Genomic DNA, 24076 nt, shown 5'->3' with positions numbered 1-24076 from the left:
AAAATCACTTGTGATTAAAATATATTTTAGTATAAGAAATTTATTTTTAAATTACAAGTGATTATGGCAATTCAAATATTAAATTTGTAAAACTCCCTAAAAATCACATATGATTATAAATATCATGAGTTTTAGTTTTGACTTAACAACTTTACTTTTAAATCAAATGTGATTATACCTATTCAGATTTTAAGATCTATAAAAAAAACACTTGAAATCTCATGTCATTATAAAAATAATGGCAATCACATGTGATTAAAATATTTTGCAATACAATCACATGTGATTAAAGAAATTTACTTTTAAATCACAGATGATTATATCATTTCAGATTTTAACAGAACTATAAAAACCCCTGGAAATATCAGACGATTATATAGATTGTAACATCCTGACTCCCGGGTATTGCATTTATTTATTTAATTAGTTATTTTGGATTTAATAAAAGGACTCGACGAGTTGTGTGTCCAAATCGTCGGGTAGAGTAGGATTAGTCACATGGGTTTAATGACCGACTCGACGAGTCAGAGAGCCGACTCGCCGAGTTGGCGCTGTGTGATGAAACCCTAAATCCCCAGGTTTGGGGCCTATTTAAGGAAACTTATGTCCTCATTTCCGCCTCACCGGGTATCCTACTCCCCTGTGTCAAACCCTAATCGGCCATTGAGCTAAGAGAGAGTGTTTGAGCTAATATTTGAGTGTTTTGGTGAATCATTTGGAAGGGAAGAAGTGAAATACAAGCAAGGGATGAGAGAGGCTATGGGATCCAATATTCTTTCACTTGGAGCTTCTGTTGGAAGGTAAAAGCCATCACCTTGCTCATCATGTTGTTTAGATCTTGCTAGTGAGGAACTTTTGGGGCTTTTTACATATTTCCTTGAAATTTGGTATGACTTGTTCTTGCCAAGAATTGAGACATCAGATATGCACCTTATGAGGTCCATAGATTCCAAAGGTCCCAGCTTTATTCATCCATGAAAGAGTTATTGTTCTTAAACAACTTAGTTAGAGCTTTTAGTGGCATTATGGAGCAAATATGACATGCATGAACGTAAAGATCGAAGCTTTACGTGACATTCGAACCATGGGAGGCTAGATCTAGAGTTTGGAGTGCTAGATCTGCCTTAAAAACGCCTAAATAAGATTTTGAGTTAAGGGACTCGACGAGTCGGCTAGGGTTTTCCCCGATGAGTTTGGACAACGGTGACTTGGCGAGTTGATGAAACAACTCGATGATTTAAGTTGGGTTTTCACGACGTTCTGAGGAACAGTGGGGGCTCAACGAGTCACATAGATGCACTCAGCGGGTTGAGTCAAACAGGACTGTTGACTCGAGTTTGACTTTTGTTGACTTTAGGGTTGGTCAATCATGAGTCATGATGACCTTGGAGGGGTAAAATGGTCTTTTTACCAATCCTAGAGTCAGAGAGGGAAAATAACCTAGTTTGTTAGAATATGTGATTTAAGTGTTAACTAGATATAATCATAATATGTGACTAGGCGGAGGCTAGGTTCGGTGCGAGGAGTACACATTTCCTTAGCTTTCGTATGAGGTGAGTCTTCTCACTATACTTACCATGAGTGGTATCTATGTGTGAGTGGAGGGTCTTTTGTGCTTATTTGAGTTATATGATGTTATGCATTTTGTCTATGTGATATATATGCTATTTTCTGTGTTTACCAAGATAGGACCGGAGGGTCTAAACCGAGTTGTGGGACCGCAGGGTCTTAACTGAGATACTAGACTGGAGGGTCCAAACCAAGTTGTGTGACCAGAGGGTCCTCACTGAGACACATGACCAGATGGTCCACACCGAGACACATGATATCGGAGGGTCCATGCCGAGTTATAGCCATGAGAGGCTTATTATTTGTGTATGTGGCATTTTGGGGAACTCACTAAGCTTCGCTCTTACCGTGTAATGTGTATGTGTTTCATGTACCTCTCAGGACCGCGGGAAGGCACCGACATGATTGTACACACCTGCCCTGGATTATGTTGGGGATTCTGGAATTTAACTTTTATGGTGGATTTATGTGGACATTTGAGACACTTTGTGGTTTTTATGAAATATTATAATAGTTTATGTGTTTAAAAATGAAAAAAATTGGTTTAAAAATTTCGGTGTTACAAGTTGGTATCAAAGCCTTGGTTTGAGGGATTCAAATGCACCTTCGGGTATTAATGTACTCAAACTGAGGATTTGAGAAAAAATTTCAAAGGAAATGACTTTTCTAAAACCGAGTAAGAGTCTCTGAGAGAAAAACGAGAAGGAACAGTGTGTACAATCAGCCAGAGCCAGAACGGTGGTTTCCCAAAATACCCTTTGTTGTTTACTTTATGAGATATTTATGAGATGTTTATGAAATATTAGAAATGAATGCTAGAGAATAGGCTAGGTATTTTATATTCTAGGGCTAGACTTGTCTGATTTGTGATGCCTTAGCCTAGGAGATGCTATTGATTAGTGTTAGCTATTATTTTCCCTGAGTATATGCTGAGTTTTGAGTCGAGCGGTAATCTAGGGAGATACCTAGATGAGCAGTCGAGTAGCCTACTGAGAGAGTAGTCTGATATTTTTGAGACATAGAGTACTTGTGAATTAGAATCCTAGGAGGAGGACTTGGGATGACTACAGGTTAGTTGTGGAAGGTAGTATTGGGCCCGTACTACTGAAAGCACCAGATTTGTATGCAATCTAAGTAAGAATCCTTAGGGTGCTGAGGAGCATGTAGAGGCGGGAATCAAGTGTGAGTACGCTCGAGCGAGTCTCTGATGATTTTTATGTTGTGTTTCAGAGATATCATGGTGGGTACGCGCCATAACCCCGAGATCAGTGGGACCAGTGATGAGGAGATATGCAAGATCATCCATGAGGAGGTGGTCGCATCCATTCGAGAGGGGATATCGGAGATGTTTGGGGTCTATTAAGACCACCCTGATAGAGACATTTGACGAGCGATACGTTGTTGTTACTGAGGATGCTACTGCAGTAGCCACTACGACTGTTGTTGCTGCTAGGCGACAGGGAGGTGACTCATTGTTGTTTCGGGAGTTTAGCAACACGAAGCCACCAGAGTTTGACGAGACGCGGGATCTGGTTGATTCCATGAAATGGATCGCCGACATTGAGGGATGCTTTAATAATTGTTCATGCCCAGAGCATCTGAGAGTCCGGTTTGCCCTGAACCAGCTTCGCTTGGGAGTGAAGAATTGGTGGAAGTTTGTGAAGACTGATTTTACACTTGCAGATCATGCTGCAGTGAATTTGGAGAGGTTCACCAAGTTGTTTTCGAGATGAGTATGTTCCCCAGGTGGAGAGGGAGCGTTTGGTATAGTTGTTTTTCTCTCTCAAGCAGAAGAGGGAGTCGGTGACTGAGATTACGAGGATGTTCCATGAGACAGCGTTGTTCTGCCCTGAGCACGTGTCCACTGAGCATGCATGTGTGAGTCGGTATTTGAGCATTTTGAGGAGAGACATTCAAGAGTTCATGGTGAACTCATCTTATAAGACATCGGCTGAGTTTCAGACCAATGCCAGGAGGAGGGAGTCTGAGTTAGAGATTCAGTCGAGAGAGGAGGCAGAGCAGCAGGGGAGAGATAGGAGACCGACACGGTCGCAGCAGGCGGCTAAGCGGGCTAAGCCCGCTGATTCGAGGACTGGAGGCTAGACGGGCCACACTTATAGCAAGTGTGGTAATATCGACGAGGGATCTTACCGATCTGGGATTTCATGAAAATGCGGTAAGGAGGGGCATGTGGCGAGGGACTGGCCCAAGGAATTTTCGGTTTGTTTGCACTGTAACCAGACAGGCCATCGGAAGGCCGAGTTCCCTCAGCTCATTCAGGGATCAGCCGAGGGTTCTGCTCCTGCTGCTATTGGTGCTAGAGACAGTCGGCCAGTAAAGGCAGAGACACCGAGTGCTCGTGGGATATCTTTTCAGCTGACAGCGGAGAAGGTCCGCACAACACCTGATGTTGTAGCCGGTACATATTTCCTTTTTTCCTGTTATTTTGAGATTTGTGCATGATTGCATTGTGTTATATATATATATATATATATATATATATATATATATATATATATATATATATATATATATATATATATATATATATATATATATATATAGTTACTTTTCTTGTGAGTTCGGTACCAGCTTTGGTGTTATTTGATTCGGGTGCGAGTCGATCCTTCGTGTCCTTAGCTCTTAGTCGTCAAATTAGTGTCGAGTGAGAGGCGTTGAGTCGGCCTATGAGAGTTTCTATAGCCAACGAGCATGAAATTTATGTGACTGAGGTATTCCAGGGATGTGTATTGGAGATCTTTGGTATGGAGTTCCCGATAGATCTGGTGCCGATAGCGATGGGTGACGTCTGTGTCATTGTGGGCATGGACTGGTTGAGTTGATTTGGAGCTATGATCGATTGTGAGAATCAGATGGTGACTATACGAGACCCTAGTGGGGGATTGGTTACCATGTACGACGAGGGTACTAGGTCCGTTTCAGCTTTTTGCTCTGCTGCAAGAGCCAGACAGAGTATACAGCAGGGCTATATGGAATTTTTGGCGTATGTGGTGGATACGTTGGTTGCTACAGAGAGACCGAGTTCTATCTCCGAGGTTCCGATAGTGTGCGAGCTCCCAGACGTGTTTCACGAGGAATTGCCGAGAGTGCCTCCTAAGAGGCAGGTGGATTTTCAGATTGATTTAGTTTCGGGAGCGGCGGTTATCGCCAAGGCACCTTATCGCCTTGTGCCGCCTGAGATGCAAGAGTTATCAGACCAAGTAGCGGTGGATTTTCAGATTGATTTAGTTTCAGGAGCTGCTAGGGAAGGGTTTTATCAGACCAAGTAGCTCTCTGTGGGGAGCATCGATCCTTTTTGTCAAGAAGAAGGATGGTTCGTATCGGATGTGTATAGGTTACCAGGAGTTGAACAAGCTGACAATCATGAACCGTTATCCACTTCCGAGGATTGAATATTTATTTGATCAGTTGCAAGGGTCATCTTGGTTTTCCAAGATTGATTTGAGATCTGGATATCACCAGATGAGAGTGTGCGAGGAGGATATTCAGAAGACGGCCTTTAGAACTCGTTACGGGCATTACAAGATTACGGTGATGCCTTTTAGGCTTACCAATGCACTGGCAGCGTTCACGGATCTCATGAACCGGGTGTGCAGGCCTATGTTGGACTGGTCGGTGATCATGTTCATCGACGACATATTGGTGTATTCGAGGTCCAGAGAGCAGCGTGAGGAGCATCTGCGAGACGTTCTTGGGGTTTTGAGGTCGAAGAGGCTTTATGCCAAATTCTCCAAGTGTGATTTCTGGTTATGAGAAGTCCAGTTCCTGGGACACCTTGTTAATCAGAATGGGATATTGGTCGATCCGGCCAAGATTGAGGCGGTTATGAGATGGGAGGTGCCAAGATCCCCATCTGAGATCAGGAGTTTTCTAGGGTTGGTCAATTACTATCGGAGATTTATCAAGGATTTCTCCAAGATTGCGGTTCCCCTCACCAGATTGACCCGGAAGGATGTTACTTTTGTTTGGGGGCCTGAGTAGCAGGCATCATTCGAGACTCTTTGCCAGAGGTTGTGCAAAGCTCTGGTGTTATCCCTTTCGGAGGGAGTGGAGGACTTCGTAGTCTACTGTGATGCATCTATTTCAGGGTTAGGTGCAGTTTTGATGTAGAGGGGTCATGTGATAGCATATGCGTCGAGGCAGGTGAAGCCTCATGAGACGAGGTATCCCACCCATGATTTTGAGTTGGGGGCAGTGGTGTTCGCTCTCAAGATTTGGTGCCACTATCTTCATGGTGTCCGGTGTACCATATACACGAACCATAAGAGCCTGAAGTACCTGATGGATCAGCCCAACCTTAATATGAGACATAGGAGATGGTTGGATGTAGTGAAGGACTACGACTGCGAGATCTTATATCACCCAGGCAAGGCTAATGTGGTAGCCGATGCCTTGATTCACAGAGCCGAGAGCGCTCCGATCCGAGATGTGTGTATGAGGATGACGGTGATGACTCTAGTCTTATATACCATCCGAGAGGCTCAGGTGGAGGCTGTGAGACCGGAGAACCAGAAGAGAGAGCGTGTGGTCGGGCAGGTTTTCGAGTTTCAGACAAATAGTCGGGGGCTTATGACTTTTCGAGGTCGGATTTGGGTGCCATATGCTGGTGGAGCTCAGTGTATATTGATGGAGGAGGCTCATAGATCGAGATTTTCGATCCATCCTGGGGCAACTAAGAAGTATTTGGATCTGAAGATGGATTATTGGTGGCCTTGTATGAAGAGGGGTGTGGCTTAGGTAGTCGAGAGATGCTTGACTTTTCGTCGGGTCAAGGCAGAGCACCAACGACCCCATGGTTAGCTGCTGCCTTTAGAGGTTCCCCAGTAGAAGTGGGAACAGATCAACATGGATTTCATCACTAAGTTACCGAGGACCGCACATGGAGTAGACGCGATATGGGTGATTGTAGACCAGTTGACGAAGAGTGCTTACTTCCTCGCTATTAGTGAGAGCTCTTCTGCAGTGAAATTAGCCAAGATCTATGTTCGAGAGGTGGTGGCACAACATGAGGTGTCGACATCAACAATATCAGATCAGGATGTGTGTTTTACTTCCAGATTACGGAAGCAGTTTCATGAGGAGTTGTGTACCCGGCTGCAGTTCAGTACAACTTACCAACCTAGATAGATGGGCAGAGTGAGCGGACGATACAGATGCTCGAGGACATGTTGTGTGCATGTCTCACGGACTTCGGTGGAAGTTGGGACACCTATTTTCCCTTGGCTGAGTTTTCTTACAACAAAAGCCACCATTCCAGTATTGGCATGCCTCCCTTTGAGCAATTATATGGGAGGAGGTGTCGGACTCCCATTTGTTGGGGAGAGGTGGGCCAGCGAGTGATGGGTGGCACTGATAGTGCTGAAGACGACGAGCAGTTTCAACAGGTCAGACAGAGGTTACTGACAGCCTAGAGTCGCCAAAAGAGTTATGCAGATCAATGACGATCTGAGCTAGAGTTCCAGGTCGGAGATTTTGTACTACTGAAGGTATACCAATGGAAAGGGGTGATCCAATTAAGGAAACGGGGCAAGCTAGGGCCCCGATACATTGGTCCTTTCAGAGTGATCGACAGGGTAGGTAAGGTAGCTTACCGGCTGGAGCTACCTGTGAAGTTGAGTCAGATTCATAACACCTTCCACGTGTCTCAGTTGAGGAAGTGTGTAGCTGATGAGACAGTGGTGGTGCCATTAGAGGACATTTAGGAGGATTCAAGTCTGAATTGTATTGAGAGGATGATTGCGATCTTGGATCGGAAAGTTAAGGTTTTGAGGAACAAAGAGATACCCCTGGTTCAGGTCTAGTGGCAGCATCGGAAGGGGTCCGAGTGGATTTGGGAGCCGGAGTCTGAAATGCGAGAGCAGTATCCAGAGTTATTTATAGAGCATGACTATGAGGGCGAAGTCTGATTCTAGTGGGGGAGAATTAAAACATCCCAACTTCCACGTATTGCATTTATTTATTTAATTATTTATTTTGGATTTAATAAGTGACTCGACTGGTTGTGTGTTCGACTCGTCGAGTAGAGTTGGATTAGTCACGTGGGTTTAATGACCGACTCGACGAGTCAGAGAGCCGACTCACCGAGTTGGCGCTGTGTGAGGAAACCCTAAATCCCTAGGTTTGGAGCATATTTAAGGAAACTTATGTCCTCATTTCCGCCTCACCAACTATCCAACTCCCCTATGTGAAACCCTAATCAGCCATTGAGCTAAGAGAGAGTGTTTGAGCTAATATTTGAGTGTTTTGGTGAATCTTTTGGAAGGGAAGAAGTGAAATACAAGCAAGAAATGAGGAGAGGCTGTGGGATCTAGTATTCTTTGACTTGGAGCTTCTGTTGGAAGGTAAAATCCATCACCTTGCTCATCGTGTTGTTTAGATCTTGCTAGTGAGGAACTGTTGGGTTTTTTTCCATATTTCCTTGAGATTTGGTATGACTTGTGCTTGCCAAGCATTAAGACATCAGATCTGGACCTTATGAGGTCCATAGAGTCCAAAGGTCCCAACTTTATTCAACCATTTAAGAGTTATTGTGCTTAAACACCTTAGTTAGAGGTTTTAGTGGCATTATAGAGCAAATATGCCATGCATGAACGTAAAGAACGAAGCTTTACGTGACATTCGAACCTTAGGAGGCTAGATCTAAAGTTTGGAGTGGTAGATCTGCCTTTAAAATGTATGAATAAGATTTTGAATTAAGGGATTCGACGAGTCACAGCTCGAAGAGTTAAGATGGATTTTCGCGACATTCTGAGGAACAGTGGGGGCTCGACGATTCACATAGGTGCACTAGGCGAGTTGAGTCAAACATGGACTGTTGACTCGAGTTTGACTTCTGTTGACTTTAGGGTTGGTCAATCATGAGTCATGGTGACCATGGAAGGGTAAAATGGTCTTTTTCCCAAACCTAGAGTTAGAGAAGGAAAATAACCTAGTTTGGCAGAATTTTTGATTTAAGTGTTAACTAAAGATAATCATCAAATGTGACTAGGCGGAGGCTAGGTTCGGTGATTCGTGTTCGAGGAGTACACATTTCCTTAGCTTTCCTAAGAGGTGAGTCTTCTCACTATACTTACCATGAGTGGTATCTATGTATGACCGGAGGGTCTTTTGTGCTATTTTCTATGTTTACCGAGATAGGACCGGAGGGTCCAAACCGAGTTGTGGGACCGGAGGGTCTTCACTGAGATACTGGACTGGAGGGTCCAAACCAAGCTGTGGGACCGGAGGGTCCTCACTAAGACACATGACTGGAGGGTCCACACCGAGACGCATGAGACCGGAGGGTCCATGCAGAGTTATAGCCATGAGAGGCTTATTATTTGTCTATGTGGTATTTTGGGGAACGCACTAAGCTTCGTGCTTACTGTGTTATGTGTATGTGTTTCAGGTACCTCTTAGGACCGTGGGAAGGTACCAACATGATTGCACACACCTACCCGAGATTATGTTGGGGATTATGGGATTTGAATTTTATTGTGGATTTATATGGACATTTGAGACATTTGTGGTTTTTTATGTAATATTAAAATAGTTTATGTGTTTTAAAATGAAAAAAAATGGTTTAAAAATTTTAGTGTTACATAGATAATGAAATAGAAGAGAAGTTATTAAATATACCACTAAATAAGATCATGGTCAACCAAAATTTCTTGTTGAATTGGATGGATCATAAGATTATTTTTTTTAGCCAAACATTTTGTCAAATAGGAGCACCAGTCAATGTTGCTTATTTTTGTGTTCTTCATTATGTAGTTTAATGGGTATGTGTTTTCGTTTCCAGATGCGTTTGATTCAATCAAAGAGTTGATAAACAAATCCAAGCAATTCATTATAAAGTTGATATCGTCTTTGTTTGACGATAAAATCTTCATTTTTATTTATTGAAGTCTGATCATACTCTTACTTTCTAACTGTTGTGCCCATTCACCATAGGTGTTATCTTCTGATATTCTAAATGGAAGTTTCAAAAATATTCCTTCACAACGGAAATCAAAGAATTTAATTGACTGATTCCTTTACCACATTAATCTCACCCCTTTGAAGAATAATGTTCTTTGTTATTTGCTCGAACTTATTAAGTGTAAAGCAACTCAGTGCCACAAACACCTCCTTCAACTTCATCTTTAAAAATCGCCACATCACATATCTCTAATACAATCGTTTTGAACTTTATTGAATCCTTGAATTATCTAAAGTAAAGCTCTAGGGAGCACTTACCATCAAATACAACATTTCATGAACTAAATTCTTATGTAATAATAAGAATTAGTGTTATTAGTATACATGTGTGATATTTAAATCATATGTGATTTAACTGAAAACATAGGAAATATAATCATATATGATTTATGTCTTTATTTATACAAATATTATAATACCATGTGATTATAACATACTATGGGTTGTTTACGTATATAATCATATGTTATTTATTTCATCAAATCATATATAGTTTTTGTCATATATTACTAAAACATTTTTTATTATAACGAATGTTAATCATATATGATTTAAAATAGAATTTATAAAAGATGTTAATCACAAAAATATACATGTTTCTAATTGTATGAAAATTCTTCTTTACTTTCTTCTTCGTCCTTCTCTCTTTTTCCTTTGTTTCAAAATTAGATTCTTCATTTTCATCAACAAATTTTTTTTATGTACTTGAATCTATTACTTTTCTTCTTTTTAATTATGTTTTCTTCTCTGCTACTATCAAAACTGTTTTGGAAATCATATGCGATAATCATATGTTAATACAATTATCATTAACAAACAAGTTTTAATCAAAACTCATGATAAATAAGCATACAATGTTCAACTCAAATTCTAACTAATAACATATGATTGAATTATACCTTTGTAAATTTTCTTTTTGGATACCCTCTCTTTAGTTTCTTCTCCAGTCACCTGTTTTTCTTGGTTTGGTGATTATAAATAAGAATAGATTGTTCATAATAGATGTCAATCACATGTTATTAAACAAATTCATTATAAATAAGAATAAATTGTTCATAATAGATGTCAATCACATGTGACTGAATATATTTTATGTATATAAAAGATGGTACTCATACGTGATTTAACTAGATTGTGGTTGTTTATGTATATAATAATTGGTGATTGTTGTATAAAAGATTTTTAGGCTCATATTTACATGTGATATAATTATACCTTGGTCATGTTTCTATTTTTTCTCCTCTCTGTACTTTCTTCTCCAGTGACATTTTTTTCTTGTTTTCGGGATCTCTAATATGTATAAATAATCACACGTGATTAAATAAAGACGATATTCGGAAAATCATAAACAACTAAAACAAGTCATGATAAGTAAAGCATAAAGTATCTAATCATATGTGATTGATGTATAAAATATATGCTTAAATCAATTTTCTGTTAAGTATAATCATTTATCTTGAATATTTTTAAATTAATGATGCGTTTTTATAGTAACTAACCATAGAATGTTAAGAACAAATATTAGTCATATGCGATAGAACCATAGTCTTTGATGTTTTGTGTATCTCAAAGATGGTAATCATATTTGATTAAAACACAGTGTTGGATTTTATGTGTTTAATCACATGTAACACTTGGCTCAAAGTACTTTTCACGTTAGAACTATGATGTGTTAATTTTTGACTCTTTGGTCCAAACATTAGGTGTTTGGCATAGATCGTTAAGTGTTCAAATGCCATACATTCTATGATGGACGCCAGGAGTTTGCACGTAGAGACCAAACCCAAATTTATAGGGTTTGCACCTTATTTCAAGAACATTATGACCTCAAAATCCTTCACCACTCCAGCCTCCATCCTCATTTTTAAAGTCGTAAGTGTGTATGAGAGTTTGAAGCCTTGTTTCATCTTTTTGGTATCATGTAGTGTTCTTAATAAGAGAAGGAAGATCTTTGGAGTATTGTGTTTGCTCTCTAGCCTATGGATCTGGACTCTTGGCATCTTGGAGCATCATTTTCTGGTATAAAGTTCTGAACTCGATCATCATATCATTAGATCTTGCTTATAGTAGAAGTTTATGCTTATTAGCACCATTTTCTTGGTGTTTTGGGTAGGAGCTACCTTAGACCAAAGGATTTGTCCTTTTGGACGTTTTAGGGTAGATTAAGTGATAAAGTTGTGATCTTTGAACTTATTCTCATTCCATGTAGGTTTTGAGGTGTCTTAATGGGTTAAAGGATTGGAGTTTTAGCTTTTGGACTCATTGTAACCATGCATGGCCATAAAGTTTGCAACTTTATGACTTTATACGTTCAATTAGCTATGGATCTAAAGTTTGGAATTGATATCTTAAGCCATTAAGTCATTTGTTTGGAAGTTGGTGAACATCGAGGAAACACCAGGCGTTTGCATGTGAATGCTCGGTGTTCAGATGCCAGGCATCGTAGGAAGGAACACCAAGCATTCTCATCAGAAGCCCAATGGATTGATTTTGGGCCTTGGCCCATTTGGGGTTTTCGGCTTAGTTTAATTTGGCTTTGGGTGATCATTTTGGGTTTGGCCCTTTCGAGAAGTTGGATTGGGCCTTGGCCTTGGGCCAAGTTAGATAAAGAGCAAAATGATCTTTTACCCTACCTTAGACTCTTAGATATGGGTCGGAATTCAATTATTAATTCAATGTGTTTTATGATGACAGCATAGGGATTTGTTGGACCAACAAACAGAGATTTATTTGAGTGATTCAGCAGTTAAAGATGAGTCTCCTCATGGTACTCGTGGGTCGAAGGCACCAATGTCGGCCCACTAGGTTCTTTTATAATAGATGTCTTTGTGACTCTTGCATGTTATGTTGGGCGAGGTGCATTTGTATGTTGTACAAGGCCCATTGTACGATAGGCTTGGCCCATTTGTAGGTTGGGCTAGGCCTATAGAAAAGGAAGGGCTAGGCCCATTGTATGTTATGTAGGTGCTAACTGTCTTTGTGACTTTTGCATTTGTATGATTGGGCTAGGCCTAATGGTTTGGCAGGGCTAGGCCTATTATGGTGGGTTAGACCCAATCTAGGCCCATTGGTATGTATGGTATGTGGTATTTTGGGGGATCTCACTAAGATTTTTGCTTACGGTTTTTATGGTTATGGTTTCAGTTACTTTCGGTTCGAATTGATTGCAGCGCATCCACCCATGTTCCGCATTCTGATGATTTTGGGATTGTAGTCTGATAACTATTTTCTTATAAAGTACTTTTGAATATTTAGGAAAAGGGTAATGAACATTTGACTTAGAGATAATTAATGTTTTGATCGAATTAAAAATGAAATTTTTACCTTGTAATTTTCGGGACGTTACAATTTGATATCAGAGCTTTGGTTTGAGGGATTCAGGCACACTCTCGGGTATGTCTAAACTCAAACTAAGGAATTGATAATATTTTGAAAGAAAATGAGTTTCTAAAAATATTTTGTAAAGGAGAATAAATTTCTAAAAGGATTTTATAAAGACAAAGGGGTGTGATGCGTGCAATCAGCCGAGATAAAGTAAGTGATTCCCAGAATACCCATACATGATGATATGTCATATGATATGAATGTTTTCATGCTAGGATAAGGCTAGGGTTACTTTTTGGAATTTCATGATAGATTGGCCTAATATGTGACGCCTTGTAGCTTAGGAAGCATTGGATGTTGTGCTAGAATGGGAATATGTACTGGTATTAGTAATTGCTAAGTATATGCTTTAATAATTGTATATGATTAAGATTATATAGCCCTAAAATGATTGACTTGACCTTATTTCTTATTCCTCGTTTGGTTGTGGTCCTAGGGTAGAGTCTTTTATTCGATAGTCTATTTGACCTTGTATTGTGTTTAATTTGCATGCAAAAGGCAACCAACAGTGAGAATGGAAGTTCCTAGCATGAGTTGTTGTATCTGAGTTTGAATGGTCTTTGGTTATTCTATGGATTGGAGTGGTACGGCACGACTACTGCTTGCTTTGTGCTTTGTAGAACTCTTAAGTGATGTGAGTTAGATATTAAGTGAATATGTTAAGTCACACGTGACAAAGGTTGAATAATCTTAGAGTGATGGATTTAACCCTATTACACAACTCTCGTTTGAGTCAAACCATTGTAGGAATGACTATTTTACTAGAAGGATTATCTAAGCATTATTGCATGTGATTTTATTCATGAGATGGTTAACTGGCATTATGGGGATTTCTTCAGCGGTTGATGGCAAGTTGAGGTCGGAAACCTAGGAAAGTTTAGGAAGTGCTTCAGTGGGTTTAGTTGCACTATTTTAGTGAGTGTTTGGACTATTAGTTTCAGAAGGTGACTTGGAGGATTCAGGATGATTCTTAAGGAAAGTATGGATAGATGTGGAAGGTCGTATTGGGCCCGTACCACTGAAAGCATAGGATCCATACTCGAATCAGGGAGAGTCTTGCAGAATCTAGGAAGCCTATAGAATGAGGATTCATGGATGTGTCTTGATCATTTGCATGTTTGTTTTTCAGTATGGTGATGAGCACTCGGGAAGGGGGTTCAGGTTCAGGTGCAGGTAAAGAGTCGATTGATGAACGGATGTGGTATTTCATCTCGTCGGAGATTACCCATGGTATTTTGGAGCAGACTCCTGTGATCTTTGGTATGGTCAAGGAGGGGATTTTGGAGATTTTGGATGAGTGTTTTGGCGCATTCTGTAATGAGGTTATGGCTAGTGTTGAGGCTCACACTCTTTCTTTCCATGATTTTCGTGATTGTGGAGCTCTCGAGTTTTGTGAGGAGAATAACCCCATTTCCAGTAGGAGATGGTTAGCAGATATGGCTAATGCTTTCAGGACAAGTTTCTACCTCGAGGAGTCGAAGGTCATATTGTCCTCCTGTCTTCTGAAGGACATAACATGAGATTGGTGGGAGGAGGTAGACTTCACTTTGGGAGGCGAAGCCCTAAAGACAATGACTTCGGATTAGTTTGTGACCTGATTTCGGGCCAAGTTTGCACCAACTATCGAGGTGCAGCACTTGGCGAGGGAGTTTCAGGACCTTCTTCAGACGACTGAGACAGTGGCACATATCAATGTCACAATTGGTAAAAATCGGTCAGAGTTCGGCGGTTAAACCACCACGAACCGGTATTAATGACCAATTATGTGTAATTTTGTGTTTATAATGTATATATATATATATATATATATATATATATATATATATATATATATATATATATATATATATATATATATATATATATATTATATAATTTCTTTAAGAACATCTCAAACTACTCAAACCATCTATCGTTGTAGATCGAATCGAAGATCACCAAAAATTTAATTTATTTGTGGCGTTAAAAATAAAATTTTTGTATCAGATATATCTGAGAGTTACAGATAAGATATTTGAATAGATTATGGTCTCCTGAATTCATAAATATAAATAACATCCAAAATGGTGGTCGTATGAGAAAGTAACGCATTTTTAAAGTTATAAAAAGGGTTTAGGTCATGTTTGGTCACTCAACTTTTGGTTTTGTGCTCATTTGGTCACTTAACTCTTTTTTAGTTTTAAAAGGTCATCAAACTTTTGTCTTTGTGCTTATTTAGTCACTTAACTTTTTTTTTATCACATTTAGTCACCTAACTTTTAAAATTGTGTTAATTTAGTCACTAAACTTATAAATTTTTTCAAAAGTTTAGTGACTAAATGAGCACAATTTTAAAATTTAGGTGACTAAATGAGCACAAAGTCAAAAGTTTGATGACCTTTTAAAAATTAAAAAGAGTTAAGTGACCAAATGAGCATAAAACCAAAAGTTACGTGATCAAAAATGACCTAAACCCTTCTAAAAATCAGTATTTACCTGATTTTTCCTGAAACGAACTATGTACTGCTTCGTATCGAATAGTTCGAATCTCGTAAACTCCTTTTAGGCATGTTTTGAGTTCAGATTATGGTTTATTATTTTATTATTTTTTTATCATATTTTTAATCATGACCAAAATCAAATTCGTAAAAATATGTCGAATATGAGCTAATTAATCGCAAAACTTTAAAGGCTGTTCCCAGAGTTTGGTATATCAGAATTGAATTTCATCTGCATTTATGGAATCAACACAACCGAGACAATAAGAAGGCATACTCATAAATTTTTTATAAAGCGATATGATGGCACGAAGATCGATTCAATGGGTAATGACATCAAGATATGTCACCGATCAGGGATGATCTTTGATTGGTACTTAGAAATCTTGATTAAGTGGGTGTTTGGCTTCTCTTTTTGAGAGGAAAAGTCCTTTTTGGAAAAGTTACAAAAATTCAGGTTTTCCTAACTTTTCCAAAAAGTCAGTTTTCCTTTTATCTAAATCCAAAAGTAGCTTTTAAAATATTTCTATCAAACATCTTTTACCTTTTAACTTTTTCCAACAAGGACTTTTGCCTCTCAAAAAGACAAGTCAAACACCCCCTAAATCTTCCCAAAATATGTACAATGATCAGATTTTGTACATCCGATTCATCTCCAGTCTCAGTATTGTACCTCACTATCTAGTTCTAACACTCTTTATCGTCACCCTATTTTTCCGGCGAGGAAGGACCGCCGAACGCCACCTTCACAACCCTTCTCCACCCTTTCTTTTTCCCGTAGCAGCCCTACCCTCAATCTCCCCTTCCATTGGTTGTGGAACACCACACAAATCACTCCATGTTCCTTCACTACTTGTTGGATCAGAAAAGAAGAGGAAACGAGGAGGCCGCCAGAGCAGCTTTCCTCGCCACCATTGCAGAAGACACCAATGAACACCAGCTGCCGCCTCTGCATCACGGTATCCTTTGTAAATCACCACCAGAAAAGCCATATTCCCGTTCCTTTCTCCTGTCTGATCGAAGCTAACAACCCCCCCCCCCCCCCCCCGCCCATCGATTCTGCTTTCGATTTCTCCTAGTTGTGAGTCACCACCGAGAAAACACCACCACCATCAACAGTGGTGTTGATGTTACTGGAACTATCATGACCAGCCCCTTATTGAAATCCCTCCGCCTCCAGCCTCTCTTCTCCCCTCTCGTCGAACTCTTCGGAACAAAAAAATGGAAACACTAGAGCTGTCATCGATGCTCACCGTCGCCGCTATTGTGTACTGCCTAGTCACCACAACCATCACCTACCACTGTGAATTTTGACCCTACCATTGTATTTTTGTTCCTCATGGGATAGAAATGTAGGGTGAGCATAATAACCGAAAAACCAAACCAAAACTAAATTAACCGATATAACCGAACCATTTTAAAAACCGTTGGTTCGGTTTCTAATTTTTGTTAACCGATAACTATCGGTCCGGTTATGGTTTTATAGGTTAACCGAACCATTATTAACCGAACTGATAACTTTATATTTTAATATATAAAAAGTATAGATTATATTTAAAATAATATAGTCAAACTTATTTAAGATCCATTAAAATTTTGAAAATATAATCCATTAACCCTCACTTATCAGGAGACGGATGAGCAATCAAACCATCGAAGACTGATCACGCAAACACACATAATCTTCCAATCATACATTGAGTTAATTCTACAATTTGTAAATATTATTCACAATTAATTTAATCGTCACACTCATAATCCTAATCGAAGACTTCTCACACTGTTAATCTTAATCAAAGATTGTTTGGACTTTATAGTCCTATTCGAAGGATTTTTTTTGACTTTATAATCAAGACTTCTAGGTAAGTTAAGTTTTTGGTTCTTTTTGACTCTGTGATATATTAAGAACGTATTTTTTTGAATTTTTTGATTTTTTTAATGTTTTTGACTTAATCACGTTGAATGTAGATGAGTGATTGGCTTTTTTTTTATAATCCAATAACACATAATATGAATGTTTGGCTCTTTTATTTAATAGTTTTGATTTAATCGTATTGAACATGTATTAATGTTTGACTTTATTTTAATATAAATATCAATATCAATATATGAAATTATTAATTCATTTTTTTTAATGTTTTATATTTTTATTGAATATTTTTTATTTTTAATGTGACTATGTGTTATCTCACACTAAGTATTAAAGGTACACATTTTATTCTATTACTATAAGTTAGGTTACAAACATCGGCGTCGAGGACTTTTTGGTATTTTATTTTTATTTTTCATGCCAAATTACTTTCGTCATTTATATTATTTTGAACATTATGGTTAACCAATATTGACCATTAACAAAAACCATTAACCGATAAAAACCACTAACCATAACCAATATTGACCATACCCAATGACTACCAAAATGCATTAACCAATCATAATGGCTATGGTTAGGTTTTAACCAATAACCGAACCAAACCGCCCCATACACACCCTTATAGAAATGGGTCTTGTACTTTCCCCGTTCGTGATCTGTAAACAAATGTACAAACTTCAATTAATTTTGTTAAATTATGACCCTGAGCTTTCTGATACTTACGACTCTAGTCCCTTATATGAAATAAGTTATCAAGCCAAGTCAAACCTATATTTAAATTAAACAGATTTGGCCCCTTCCCCAGAAAAACCTAATAAATTAAGTCATAAACCCTAAAACAGTTTCAAATGCATATGTTTAACCCCCTATCTTGAGAGTAATTTGTAATATCAATCCCTAAAGTATGACTTTTGGCGAAATGAAACCCTAGATTTATTTATTTTAACAAAGACCACTGTATACTTAATAATTAATACTAAAACTACACTTTGATTTATTAGGAAACTAGTTTATAACCCGTGAAAACCACGGTTATAAAATTAATTAAACTTTCATATAAAAAGTCAAAATTATTATTTTAAATAAATTATTATTTAAGAGAAATTTTTTTAGTTTATAAAATTAGAATTGTTGATTTAAATAAATACATGAAATTATATCATCTTATAATATGTATTAAATTTAATTTATTTTTCAATCTAATGTTATTAATTTAATATAATTAGAGGGGGAAAATTTAAAATTTGAAATTTAAATAAAAGAATCAATTATTAGTTTAATGTAATTAGAGTGCAAAAATTTAAAATTTAATATTTGAAATGAATAATTAATAGGTTGACAAGTGGCATGATAATGGATATATAACATTAATGAAGTGTTCTAATTGTATGACACTTGTCAATAGGAGGTTAAACCTATTCTTTTATTAGAATAGGGAGATATAAATATACTTGCCGGTTCGTTTTTGTTGGAATAGTGTCTAAGGCTGCAACTATATTAGGCAAGTATTTGACCCGATTGTGCATGGTCCTTTTGGGTTGCCTTCACCATAGCAACTTGACAGAATGATTTATAATGAGAGAAGAAATATTATTAATATATTATGAGAATAATATAAAGAATAATAATATTATTATTTGATTAATATAAGTCATAAATTAATTAGGAATTAATTTGATGACTTAAAGAGATTAATTAAATAGAACGGCATAAACTGTCAATTGTATGATAGTTGTACTTTGGGCTATGATCTCTTAAGGATAAGGGGTGGACGAATTTAGGGTTTAGAAGAGCCTAGAATTCGTCCAAGGGCTTATCATAAAGGGATTGGATTGCTTAGGGCCTAAGTTATCCAATTAGGGTTTTAAGGGTGAAACCCTAGGAGCCTTACAAGTATAAATAGACCCAAGGGGTCAATAAAATCGGCACTCTTGTCTTTGGAAGAAACCTGGCCGATTTCTAGCTCCCTCCCCTCTCTCTTTAATCATCCTCTTGCTAAGTTGGTGTTTGTAAGCCATTAGAGGAGTGATACTTGTGACTCTAAAGCTCCAAGGACAAGAAGATTCAAGCAAATGATTCAAGGTAATCATCTAAATCTGATTTCTTATGGTATTATACTAGAATTATCATTAGAAGTCTTGGATTCAATGCATGTTCAATTAGAGAAACCTAGATCCAAACATTAGGGTTTGTATGTGCACATAGGAATGTTCATATGGCTAAAACCCATCAGTGGTATTAGAGCCTTGATTGGTTTCTATTGAATTCATGCATTGGTTGCTTGTTTGTTCCTTGCAAAATTCGAATTTTGTCATTCTGCTTAATGAACTCGGTGAGTTCCATAGTGGACTCGGCGAGTAGGCCTCAACTCGGCGAGTCCATTGTGGTACTCGGCGAGTTCGAGCGTCAGAAAGAGCTAATTTCAGGATTTCTTGTTGTTTATCTTTAGGATACTTACCTTAATCTTAATAGGTCAATAGAAATCCGATTTTAATATATATTTGAGTATATTCTTGACCTAATTGAAGATATTTATCAATTACTTGAATATTAATTTCCTTATGTGATAATTGATTAATTATTTTAATTGGTAAATTGTTTTGCAAGAAATAATTAAATAAATCAAATATGGATGATTATGTGATTAAATGTTAATTTGGATTATTTGTTATTTGATTCCCCATGTTTTTGAAAAGTTTAAAACTTGCCCTCAAGTTTTGAAATTTATGTTTTGTGATTAAAAGTTTAATTTAGACAAATTTAAATTTCAAACCCTAGAATTTTACAAGTTTAAAATTCAACCCTATACTAATATAATATTACAAGACTAATATATATATATATATATATATATATATATATATATATGTATGTATGTATGTATGTATGTATAATTAAAATGCTAGTCTTACCGTTAGTAGGCCTCATTCACGAAGTCAGTTTATAAGGTGGGTATAAGGTTGCGGCCTATAAAATGGCGCTTAACGGGTGTACACTCACACCCACTGCATGCTTGATCTGTGGAGGGTCGTTAGCCGAACGGGTAGGATAGGGCAACCTCATCTCCTCATTAAAAGTATAATATGAAATAGAAAGTAACTACATGTTTTTCAAAAAAATTCCCAATCCTAGTTACTTTAGGAAAAGTGAATTGATGCAATCCCATGAAATTACACTTTGCACCCTTGGTAAGAAGTTAGTGGAGCGTGTGTGATTTACCGGCACACTAATTGGTTCTAAGCATAGGTGGCAAAGGGTGATTCATTGTTTATCATAGTTCGATGGAGCGTGTGTGGTTTACCGGCACATCGAATAGGTGATTGTTACAATGAAGGCACCATGTGAATTTGCATGGTAATTCACACCCACTTTGTGATCCTCGGTATCCTAGTCACAAACAAGAGGGGCATATCGAGATTTAAACATGCTATTGAAAAGTTCAATGAATCTCATCAAAACCTAGGAATTCTCAATACATTTAGAAATTAAAGTTATGTTTTCATGGTGGAGAATTAGTGAATCATCATTCACTTACCTTCAAATTGTTTGCATGTTAGATTACGACATCCTTTTTCTAATATGTAAATATTGTTGTTGGATCCTAGCCCTAATTTTTCTTATTGGGTGATAATTAGGGATTCAAATTCTAATCTATCTTTGTCCTTTTCTATTTTGTAGATGTCGAACGCGAACAACGCTATTGCTATCTTGTTCACATTGATGAGTCTTTGCCAAAAGGTGACTTTTGATGGGACTAACTTTAGCGAATGGATAAGATACATTCACACGATTGCTCGCTACGAGGACAAGGAGTATGTCCTCGATGAGAAGCTCGAGAAGATCAACCCAGAAATCGCTACTCCGGCTGAAATGATTGCTTTTGAGACTCATGAACGTGATGCGACGAAGGTTCATTGCATCATGATAGCCACAATGAAGGCCGAATTCCAAAAGTCATACGAGGACATGTATCCGTACAAAATGCACCAAGACTTATTGGAGAGATACCATCAAAACGCGAGGCAGGAATTTTATGAGATCTTCACTAACATGATCTCCGATAAAATGGGTCATGGAGAATCTCTAACCGTGCACTTGCAAAAGATGCAAAGGTATGTCGATCGTCTTCGCAAGTTGAATGTTGACTTTGGGGAAGACTTGGCTATCGACATGGTGCTTCACTCCTTGCCTCCATGTTACAACCAATTTAGGATGACCTACCACATGAACAAAGAAGAGGTCACCCTAAGTAAGCTCCAAGGTCTCCTTAGGGTTGCTAAGAGCAACCTCAAGGACAAGTCTGTTGCACCAACTCCTAATCCACCAGCTGCTCCTGTTTTGGCAATTGGACAAGGTAGGGGTAAGAAGAGGAAGGCTCCATCTAAGAGCTACCGCAAGGGAAAGTCCCTAGATGGTTCCTCTTCTAGTGGGACCAAAGTTGCTCATGCTAAGCCCAACCTTAACCCAAAGGAGGCAGAGTGCCACCATTGCCACAAAATAGGGCATTGGAAGAGAAGCTGCCCAGACTACCTGCAAGCCATCTGGGAAGGAAAGATCAAGCTGTCTTTCGCAGGTATATACACAATTAAATCTAATAATTCATCTCATGCTATTTCTTGGGTCCTCGATACCAGGTGTGGTTACCACATTTGTTCTGAATTGCAGGGACTAAGAAGAAATAAGGATGTGGAGCATGGAAGAATAAATCTAATCATGGGGAACAGAAGATCGTCGCCTGTGACCAAGATTGGAGTGTATTCTCTAGTGCTTAGGAATGGTTTATGTTTAGATTTTAATAATTGTCGCTATTCACCAGAAATGGCAAGAAGCATCATTTCATTTCATGGTTTGTTTAGACAAGGATTTAGATTTTCTTTTAATAATGAGAATGGTTCTATTTATGCTTATCTAAATGGTGTCTTATATTTTGAAGCAATACCATGTAATGGAATTTATGAAACTATTATGATTGTAGATAACCTAGGAAATGATGTTTTATGCATGTATTCTTCCAATAGTATGGACAAGGCATCCTTGTGGCATTGTCGTCTTGGACATGTCAACAAGAAGAACATAGCCCAACTCCAAAAGGATGGAGTGTTGGAGTCATTCGACCTTAGGGAAGATGACACATGTGAATCTTGTTTACTTGGAAAGATAACCAAGTCACCCTTCACTAGCACATGTGAAAGGGGTGAGGGTCTATTGGACCTCATACATACCGATGTATGTGGACCGTTTAGATCAACCACAAAGGATCGGAACCGCTTCTATGTAACTTTTACCGATGACTATAGTAGATATGGGTATATCTATTTAATCAAGCAAAAGTCAAAAACGTTTGAAAAGTTCAAAGAGTTTAAGAATGAAGTGGAGAATCAATTGGGCAGGAAAATCAAGATGCTTCGATCCGATCGAGGAGGAGAGGACCTAAGTCTTGAATTCCATGACTATCTCAAGGAGTGTGGAATAGTTTCACAATTGATGCCACCTAGGACACCACGGTTGAATGGTGTGGCAGAAAGGCGTAATCGAACCTTGTTAGACATGGTCCACTCTATGATGAGTCGTGCTTCGCTACCTATCTTGTTTTGGGGGTATGCCTTAGAGACTGCCGCCCATATCCTTAACCGAGTCCCTACTAAGAAGGTTACCAAAACACCTCATGAAATGTGGACATGGAAAGCTCCCTCATTAGCACATATCAAGGTTTGGGGTTACGAGGCTTTCGTAAGACGAGATACTCACGACAAGCTCGAACCTCGTAGTGAGCGATGTATTTTCATCGGCTACCCGCAGAAATCCTTTGGATATCTCTTCTATAGACCGAAGGACAATGTTCTCTTCATTGCGAGGAGAGGAGTTTTCCGAGAGCAAGAACTCATAAGCCAAGGAGACAGTGGGAGGCAAATCGAGCTTGAAGAGATTCAAGAGTCGATTGATGAAGGAACCTCTACCGCTGGCACTCAACCCGAGGAGGAAACTCCGGTTGAACTGATTGACGAATCATTACCTCTTAGACATTCCGAAAGAGTTAGAGTTCAACCCCAGTTTTATGGTTTTCATATTACTACCGAAGGGGACACGTATATTAGTGATGGTACACTAATAAATCTAGATGAACCTAATAGCTATAAGGAAGCCATGGTAGGCCCGGAGTCTGTGAAATGGAAAGAGGCAATGGACAGCGAGATCCAATCCATGAATGACAACCAAGTTTTGAATTTGGTTGATAATGTGCCCGGACGTAAGACCGTTGGGTGCAAATGGATCTTCAAGAAGAAGACCGACGTGGATGGAAACGTACACACGTATAAGGCGTGATTGGTTGCGAAGGGCTTTACTCAAACTCCCGGTTTCTACTATGATGAGACTTTCTCACCAATTGCGAAGATAAAATCTATTAGAGTGATGCTAGCGATTGCCGCATTTCATGATTATGAGATTTGGCAAATGGATGTCAAGACCGCTTTCCTTAATCGGAAGTTGGCTGAGGATGTTTACATGGCTCAGCCAGAAGGTTTTGTTGATCCGTAGCATCCAAATAGAGTGTGTAAGCTTGAGAAGTCCATTTATGGACTTAAGCAAGCGTCTCGTAGATGGAATCTTTGCTTCGATGAGAAAGTCAAAGAGTTTGGATTTGTACGAAGCGAATATGAATCATGTGTATATGTTAAAGCCAGTGGGAGTATAGTAAGCTTCCTCGTTTTGTATGTCGATGACATACTACTCATAGGAAACGACGTCTCGACACTGCAGGAGGTTAGGTCCTGGCTCGGGAAGTGCTGCGCTA

This window comes from Lactuca sativa, chromosome 8, assembly GCF_002870075.4.
Source record: "Lactuca sativa cultivar Salinas chromosome 8, Lsat_Salinas_v11, whole genome shotgun sequence".
Lineage (NCBI taxonomy): Eukaryota > Viridiplantae > Streptophyta > Magnoliopsida > Asterales > Asteraceae > Lactuca > Lactuca sativa.
The sequence above is the reverse complement of the archived record's forward strand: the minus strand, read 5'-3'. Positions refer to the sequence as shown.